The sequence below is a fragment of the Fukomys damarensis genome, unplaced genomic scaffold (genome assembly GCF_012274545.1).
Source record: "Fukomys damarensis isolate Sample0158 unplaced genomic scaffold, DMR_v1.0_HiC HiC_scaffold_16, whole genome shotgun sequence".
Taxonomy (NCBI): domain Eukaryota; kingdom Metazoa; phylum Chordata; class Mammalia; order Rodentia; family Bathyergidae; genus Fukomys; species Fukomys damarensis.
In genome coordinates, this window is record NW_022900928.1 from 28908089 (window position 1) to 28917358 (window position 9270).

Consider the following 9270-nt stretch of genomic DNA (forward strand, 5'->3'; position numbering starts at 1 on the left):
CATATGGCTGGGTAAGCTGAGGAGACTCCCAGAGGGTGACACTTGTTTCGTGTCATACAGCTGGAAAGGGAGCGTGGGGCCTGGTCCTCCAGCTCTCACCCACTGCTCTTTCTGCTGCCTGGGGATGGGGACAGAGGAATGTGCCACCCAGATGCCCCTGAAAGAAGGACTTGCTGCTCCAGCCATCAGCCCCTCTGAGACCCCCTCTGCTGCAGAATTCAGCTGCCTTTGCAACAGCACACTTCCAATGGCAGATCTGGTCACTCTAGTCCCACATAGGACACCTCCGACAGGCCAGTGCAGCTGGACTTTTCCCTCTACCTAATGCTGCTGCCTGCTTTCCTTCCCCAGGGGTTGACCCCAAGTGTTGTCCCTAATAAACATCCTGAAGCCTAAACACTATCTCAGAATTCACCTCCTGGAGAACCTGACCTGTGACATATCATGTGTATTTGAAGAGTTAAGTCCCAACATGAAAGTCAGAGAGGTTAAGTAACCTGTCAGTGGTCACACAGTTTGCAAGTAGAACAGTCAGATTTGAACTTAGATCTGACTATATGGCCTGTGTTGTCTGTCTTGTGAAGTGTTATCCGATTTACCAGTTCACGAAGCAAAAGGATGATCAAAGAAGTTGGATTTAAACTGTGTAATTTAAGATAACTGTTCAAAATGGTACTGACTGCCATTTTGACAGACAGATTGACAGTTTCTCACAAAGTTAATCAACAGCAACTGAGCTCCTTAATATTTGCCCAATGGATTTGAAAACAAGAATACAAAATAGGATACAAGAATCTGCCATGAATATTGGTAGCTGCTTTATTCATGATCACCAAAAATTGGAAATAACCAACATATCTTTCAATAGGGCGAGTGAATAACAAACTGTGATATTTCCATACAATGAATACTCTTCAGAAGTAAAAAGAAATAAGCTTCTAATTCACACAATAGCATGGATGAATTTTAAATCAATTTCACATTTGCTAAGTGAAAGACCCAACCAGAAGGGCTACTCACTGAAATATTTCATTCAGATGACATTCAGGAAAAGGATAAAATGTAGGGACCAAAACTAGATCAGCAAGTTTGAGGGACTTAGGGAGCCTTTGACTGGGGAAGCTCAGGGACATTTTTAGGGTGTGGAATAAATCCATGGGATGTTGTACTGGAGTCTACTTGGTGTAATGATTGGTTACAACCATAAAGTGAATTTTAATGTATAGGATTTAAATCTTAAACTCACCCCTAAAGTGTGAAACTAAAGAGTGAAATATGGACTGTGCTGCTGAAAGAATTTGAATTTGGACCATAGATGTGTGAGAACCACCACTGAAGGAAGTGGGTAGTATAAAGGATGGACCTAAGTGACTCAGAGAAAAAGGATTTCAATCTGAAACTGCAAGACTTACGTCAGAATAAGGTAACACAAACTTGTTATGAAGTTGGTAGAGCTAAATTTCTCTTAGGTGCAGATTCACAGTTGAGAAATGGCTGGACTTGTATATGATATTAGAAGACTAATCAGACAGATGCTGGGATCCAGTTTCCTCACTGTTGAAATGGAAAACAGCTATGGTGATTGATATGGTAAAGGATTCTAGTGGGACACATCTGTATCAACGTACTTTTAGCTTACTATAGTACATACGGGCAGATTCAGAAATAATTATAAATATGTGTGTAAACATGGAGTAGTATACATACATCTATGTATTTCTTATGTCTCTGAGAGAGGCCAGAAGCAATAGCACCCAGGTAGCAACTAGTACATGTAGAGCCCAGATCTTTGTTTCTAACTCCTTTCTCTAAAATGATGAGGGAGGGGGTCCTGAGATACTGGGAGAAATGGCTGAATCAAGGGCTAGAGCAGGAAAAATGCCAGAAAGGAAAGACATGATCAGAAATAAGATGATAGAGCATTTTGCATAGAAGCTAGACTGGAAAAGCTCCCAATAACCAAGGCAGGAACAACTTGAGCAACAAAGCAGATACATAACATTGGGATTCTAATCTAAAGTGCAAAATAAATATCCCTGCTCATACACTGACAGAGATGATAGAGTAATAAGTAAATGGGGGGAAATTGTATCTCTCTTATAGAAGAAACCCAAGTAATTTTTAAGGCTATTCTTCTCACAAGGAAGTGGAACTGAACTTCCTTCCAAGAGTGGATTATAGAAAGAGTTGGGTGGAGAAGCAGGTACAGAGACAAACTTTATCATGGAAAAACCTGGCAAACACTCCTTTGGGCAGGTGACCAAGGTTAATGTCACTGTGATAAGTCATACTGATAGCATGGGGCTGGGGATTTAGCTCAGTGGTACCGCTGATTGCCTCCCAAGCACAAGGTCCCAAGTTCAATCCCCAGTACCAAAAAAACTAAAAAGTAAAGTTAACGTGTATCTTTGATATGATGTGTTGAGAGTGTCACATCATGTCTATGGTCTTCCTCCCATACTCCATAACTCCAGTGTAATCAAGAGAAAAACATTCAATAAATGCAAATTTGGGGACATTCTTCATAACATTTGACCTGTACTCCTCAAAACTGAAGGTAATCAGCCAGGTGTAATGGTGCACGCCTGTAATCCCAGGGAGGTGAGGCAGGAGATTGCTGTGGGTTCGCAACCAGCCTGGGCTACATAGTGAGTTCCAGGTCAGTCTCAACTACATAGTGAAACCATGTCTCAAAAAACAAACAAACAAACAAACAACAAAAACAAAGGTCATCAGGGCCAGGGATTTAGCTCAGTGGCACCATGCCTGCCTTGCAAGTGCAAGGTCCTGCGTTCGCTCCCTGATACCAAAAAAAACCCAGAAAACAAACCAACAAACAAAAAACTAAAGGTCATCAGAAACAAGGAAAGTCTGAGAACTGAGACAGACCAGAACAGGGTAAGGCACGACAACTAAATGTAGTATGACATCCTGGGTGGGATCTAAGGACAGACATAAATCATTAGGAAAAACTATAGTTAAAATATTGAGTTTAGAAGATAATAATGTACCAGTCTTGGGTCTCTAGTTGTGACAAATGTATAGTAACACAGGGTAACATTTTAGGGTGAAGGGTATATAGGAACTCTACTATTTTTGCAACTTTATATACATTTAAAACTATTCTAAAATTAGAAGCTTACTGACAATTAAGAAAATTGCTATGGGACGCAGTATTTGTTTTCTGAGGCTGCTAAAGAAAACTATGATAAACTTGGTCCCTTAAAACAATGGAAATGAGCTGGGGGTGTGACTCAGTGGTAGAGCACTTGCCTAATATGTGTCAGGGCCTAGGTTCAATCCCCAGCAATAGAAAGTTACTCTCTCTCATGGTTCTGGAGGCTGAAAGTCTGAAAGCAATGGTAGTAATGTCACCTTTACGAGGCATCAACAGGGCCACCTTTCTTACAGAGGCTCTAGGGAAAGATCTGTTTCCTCATCTTCTCCAGCTTCTAGGGCTACATTTCTTGGCTCATAGACTTTTTCCATCTTCAAAACCAGTAATATCATCACATCTCTGCTTCTGTCATCACGTGGCCTTCTCCTTTCTGTGTTTGATAAAAATCTATTGGGCTCCCTCTTATAAGGACACTTGTGATGGCATTTAGAGCCCATCTGGATAATCCAGGATAATCTCCTTATTCCCAAACCATGACCTAATCACATTGGCAAAGACTCCTTTTTCTTTTTTTTCTTTTTTTTCTTTTTTTTTTTTTTGCCATGTAACATTCACAAGTTCTAAAGATTAGAACATAGATACCCTTGGGGGTCATTTCAACCTACCACAAACTCTAGGCAAATTATTAATTCTCCCTGAACTTCAGATCCCTGTCTGGGAGTTACATATGTAAATATAAGTAAATTAGAAAGGCTGATCTACCATGTGCCTGGTGGAAGGGGAAGGCAGGAGCCTGAGACCACCTTGTCTTGGGCAGACGAACCCTAATACCACTCCTTCTGCAAGTGCTGCTCTCTTTCACATTGGTCAGGATCCATGGTAAGGACATGGTGGTACAAGCAAAGGAACCAGGGCTGGGGATCCTGAATCCTGAATTCAAATCCCAGTTCTGTTAGCAATTTGTAGGACAAACCCAATCAAGATCAGTCTCCATATCTCCAAGAAGCACATATATGTTAATCTTACCCTAGGAAAAGTCTGGAGAAGGACCTCTGAGGTCCTTCTCACCCTGAGGATAATTATATACTTAGTTTCTTCCTATTAGCTAAAGGATTTCATTCCCTCCTAGGAACTGAGCGATGCTTAGTAATGTGGTTTAGCAGGGAGAGGGTGAGAAAGGCGGGGAAGAGCCTTCTAGTTTCTCATCATGTCCCCTGAGGCCCCATCAGTCCAGACCAGGGGTCAGCAAACTGCAGCCTTTGTTCAAATGATCTGTGAGCCAAGGGGAGTTTTTGCAGACAAACACTTGCAATCAATCTGATGACAGGACCATAGCTTTAAGTGAAATGTTATCCTTTAAAAAAGAATTCTGTTCTTATTTGTAGACCTCTGTTACAAAAAAGTATATTCAAATAGCTGGTTTGAAGTTTGCCAATTAAAATTTTAAGGAAATATTCTATTCTTCTATTCTGTCAATAATCACAAAATACCCTATTTTCTCTTGCCTGTAAAACCTCTGTCAGCCCCCATTGAGTCATCTGCCCTATCTTCCATCTCAGATCTGTCCTAAGCCAGAAACAGCTTCTCAGCCTAGTCTGGCCACACGAGTGCCCTGATTTGAAGTTTCTGTGGGGTTTGTGTGCCTTCAGGATGGCCCAGGGTTTTGGCTACTACAGCCTGGCTTCTGGCTTCTGGCTCCTGTCTTCCGCCCCAGCTCCTCTCATGGAAGAACTTCCCTTCCTAGAGCACTTGCTTTTCCTAGAACAAGCATTTTGCACAACCTACTTCCTCTTCGTAAGATGCCTTCTACAGTCCAAGTCCAGTTCTTCTTCGTCTTTTATGTTATTGCTGACCTCACCTCCTCCAGAAAGATTTCCCTTATCCCAACTCCCTTTAGGCTGTTAGTATCCCATCTGGGCTTTCAAGGCCTCTGCCTTGTGCCCAAACACTGACCACACTCTGCAAAAGCCTATGGCCTCCACTAGACTGAAGGCCCCTCAGAGCCAGGCTTGGTCCAATTCTGCACTGACCTCCCTGCTTCCCTGACTCTTGTCACCTGGAGAGGGAACAGACCAGGGCTATGGCTAGGGGGGTCAGGAAAACCAGTTCATTTTCTTCCCTGCACTGTTCTTCATCTGTGCAAATGGAGGCCGTGGACCCTGGCTGGCTCTAAAGCCTGGGTCAAAGGTGGGGAGTTGGAACCTTGGGGGCAGGGCAGCAGCTCAGCTCCCAGACCAGTCCCCCATAGGCAACTCTGGACAAACATGAGCCTGGGCTCTGGGACCAGCGTGATCTGGGTCATTCCATCCAAAGTTCAGTCCTTAGTGACCAGCTGCAACTGGCCTGGCCCTGAATCCTGCCTGCCCATCCTCTTTCCCTTCCCTTCCCTAAGAGCCAAGAATAAAAAAGACCTTGGCTAGACACACTTCTGATGACATGTGCACAAATATGTGTGCGTATCTGTGGGTCAGTTTCCGTAAGAGTAGCCCTACGTGTACATAGACTTACATGAACACATGTACACACCTGTGCATAAGTCTGTAGGTGCACATCCATACATGCCACAACATTTTCTACATTCACATTCACACGAGTGTGTTCTTGTCCCCATGTGTCAGAGTGGACATGGCTGTGTGTAATAGCAAGAGCTGAAAGGGCAGAGATCCAGACTCCTTACCACTGCCAAATTGCTACCTAGAGTTCTTTGGGGCTCCTCTGACCACTCACCTGCAAAGCTCCTACTCAAGAACATGCTGGGGGTACCCAGTCTATATGGCCCCTCACTCCTCCCATGGGTCCAGTGCTGTTGGAGAGAATCCTGAAATGATAAAGAGAGATCCTGAGGGTGCTGTAAGGGCCACTGACATGCTCCACCAGATTCCTCCATCCCCTTGGTTTTTTTGCAGTGTTGGGAAGAGAACCCAGGGCCTGGAATATGCTAGGGCAAGCACCCTACTGATAAGTCATACTCCCAGACCTCAGACATCTTTGTATCATTTCTTTCTTTTTTGTACCAAGGATCAAACTCAGGACCTTGTGCTTGCAAGGCAGGCACAGTGCTACTGAGCTAAATCCCCAGTCCCTCCTTTGCATCATTTCTGAGTGCTCTATTCTGTGCTACTAAGCCTGCCTGTGCCTCTCTTGGGCTCACTGTGAACAGCTGAAGACACTGTCCCTGCATGCAAAGCCTGGTGAACACCTGGGAATTACACTGTCTAATCCCACCCAAGATGACTCTCAACCAAAATTAAGTTGTAAAAAGCAGCTGCCTTGCTGTAAGCTGGAACAAACTCCAGGGCATAAGTCACATTCCAGGGCCTCATGAGGGATCAGGTTGAGGCTGCTGGCCCTGGAATTGAAGCTTGCTTAGTTTCTTTCCCCACCCTGAGCCCTTTCTTTTTCTCCCTGAGACATTTCCTTAATAATTCCTTATCTCAGGGTCTGCATCCAGGGAAACCAGGGAATGGGGCCTAGGACTGTTTGTTGTGACTGTCTCCTGCAACTCCTGTACAAAGGGAATATTGTATAGGCTGGGAGTGAGGCAGGGATGTAAGAATCCTGTGGCCCCTGTCCTGTGTGTTATCTGCTTGCCTTCACCACCTCTGAAGGCCCCAACAGCCCTGGGTTAGGAAGGTTTCTTGAGGCTTCTGTGGCCCCTCAGTCCTTGGGGTGTCCCCTTGAACCATCACCTCTCCTTAGAACATGCAGCGTCTGGTCAGGGGATCTTTCAGGATGTGGGTCAACAAGGCAAATATTCCTTTACCAGCCCCTTTACCACATTGCTTTCAAGGTAGAGGCTCTGGGCAATCTATACCTCCTCATTTTCAGGTGAGACTTTTCGTGGTGGAAAGGCACCATTGTGAAAATTGAGGGATTGGGATCTCACCTCCACCTCTACATCACCTTGGCTGAGTCCATTTAAGGAAGTCAACCAAGGTTCTAGGGGACTCTATTACCTTAGCTGTGACATAGGGAACTGCATAGCATTTCAGAGCACAGTATTCTAGCCTCAATTCCTCCTCCCACACCCGGCACTCCTGCAAATGAATAGACCAGTTACTTACCTGGCCTGTGCCTTGGGTTTGCCATTTGTCAATGGAGATAGCCACAGGACTGAGCATACAGTTTGTTGTGAGAATTAAGTAGGATAAAGCAGTTGGCAGGCATCTGGCACACAGTGAGCTCTGGAGAGCTGGTGTCTATTTTTGTTCTTGTTATGTACCAAGTTGGGGTTGTATAACTGGCTTGGTCCTGTGGCCTCCCTGGCTTGACATAACTCCCTCGTTTCGTGAAAGTTAAAGGACATTGCACAAAGGAGTCCCTGGAGAAGGGGCAACAGGCTGTTGTCTCACCACTACAAATGCTTCTCCTGGCTTCAGAAAGGAGCAGGCCCCAGGACCTGATGCCTTGGGTGCTCAGAGCAGGTGGGCTAATTGGAAAGGTACTGGGTATGTCTCTTACACCACCCACTGTATGGCACAGCCAAGCCCTGTTTCCTTTCTTTCTGTTTGCTATCATGAATAGAAGTGATGAAGATTAGCCCTTAACCCCTTTCCCTGCCTGAGTTTATTCAGAGAGTAGTGGTATTTTATTTATTTATTTTTTCAAAAACGTATTTTAGAAAATATATTTATTTTTTCAGATTTCTCTTTTCAGTTTTTTTATTTTGTTTTTATATTTTGAAACAGGGTCTTGCTATTTATCCTAGGCTGGCCTGTAACTTGCTATGTAGCCCAGGCTGGCCTTGAACTCTGTATTATCCTGCCTCAGCTTTCTAAATGCTGGGATTATTGGCATGCATCACCACATCTAACTTTTTTCTAATTGTCAATTGTGATAAAATACAAATAAATAAAGTTTACCATCTTAATAATTTCTCAGTGTTCAGGTGAGGTACATTGTTATACAATCACCACCACCTTCGTTCTCCAGGCCTCTTTTCATCTTGCAAAACCAACTCTATCCCATTAAATAATAATCTCTCATTCCCTCCAACCCCTCTTGTTTCTTGTTGTTTTGATGCTTTGATCTGTGTAAGAACTGGGTTAGGTGCTTGATCTATTTCAGAAACATTTAGTACTGATTTCCTATGGGTCTGGAGCTGTACATGCAGTGAGGACTTGAGGCTTATCATCAGCACTGAAAAAAAATGTTGAGAGAAATTTATTTATTTATTCATTCAACTAATTTCCTCTGACCTATCAGGCTCATCCAACCAGGAAGTAGCAATAGAAGATTCCCTCTCCTCACTGGAGGTGCCTATGTCTAGTGTCAGGGTAGGGAGCAAGGTCCACCTGTGCCGTCTGGGCATCTCATGCCTCTCTGCCGGGCCAACTGCTACCCACCCTCTGACCACAGAAAGTTCCAGATACTGCAGAAATGCCAGGAAGCAGGCTCCTCACTGCCTGGAGCTCATGGAATGAGCACTGCACAAAAAGCTGGGTCCTGGGGTCCAGCCCAGCACCACCAGATCCCACTAGGTGACCTTGGCCTAATGTCCTCCCCACCACCCCTGGGCTCACTCTGCTGTCAAACTGGGATTAGCTATTCCTGACTCACACCCCCCAAACACCCTTGTCACTGATAATTTAGACTATGAATATGAGTTGCTTTTTAACAAACTGTTCTGTAAACATAAGGGCTCTGATTTCCCACATTCTGTTGTTGCTAATTTATGTGATTTGTAATATAGAGGAGAAGACACCATCTCTGTGATTATTCCAAACAGGACCCTTAATTCCTTCCCCACCCTGACTCCTGACACAATACAGACAGATATTATGGTTTGGCATCAGCCGGGGACTGGGCCAAAGGTGCGAAAGCAAAAACAAGCCTGCCATTCCTTCTGAAGTTAATCAATTTACTACCTAGCCTCCCAGATCTTCTTATCAAAATAAATTAAAACTCCATTGTGTCCCAAACAGTCATCACTGGAATCTTGGAGACACCGTAAGCAATAGTATGGCACTGTACCACTACTCTCATTATTACAACTCATAGTAGTAATGATCAGAACTAATGCAACGTGCCAGGCATTGTGGGGAAGATTTCTGGCCACATTTAATGTTCACATCATCTTTATGAGGTTGGCTTTATGATTACCCATATTGGACAGATAAGGTAACTGAAGCACACAGAGGTCCAGTAGCTTG

At 44.1% G+C, this 9270-nt stretch overlaps 1 long non-coding RNA gene across 1 annotated transcript; it reads right to left on the reverse strand.

Moving 5' to 3' along the window:
* Nucleotides 1-873: 873 nt before the first annotated feature.
* Nucleotides 874-8133, reverse strand: LOC117286320. Its single transcript, XR_004517444.1, has 4 exons — nucleotides 7981-8133; nucleotides 7183-7439; nucleotides 5846-5936; nucleotides 874-1554 (listed from the first exon to the last, which is right to left on the reverse strand). It is a non-coding gene; the product is annotated as an uncharacterized LOC117286320 (long non-coding RNA).
* Between the last annotated feature and the right edge of the window lie 1137 nt (nucleotides 8134-9270).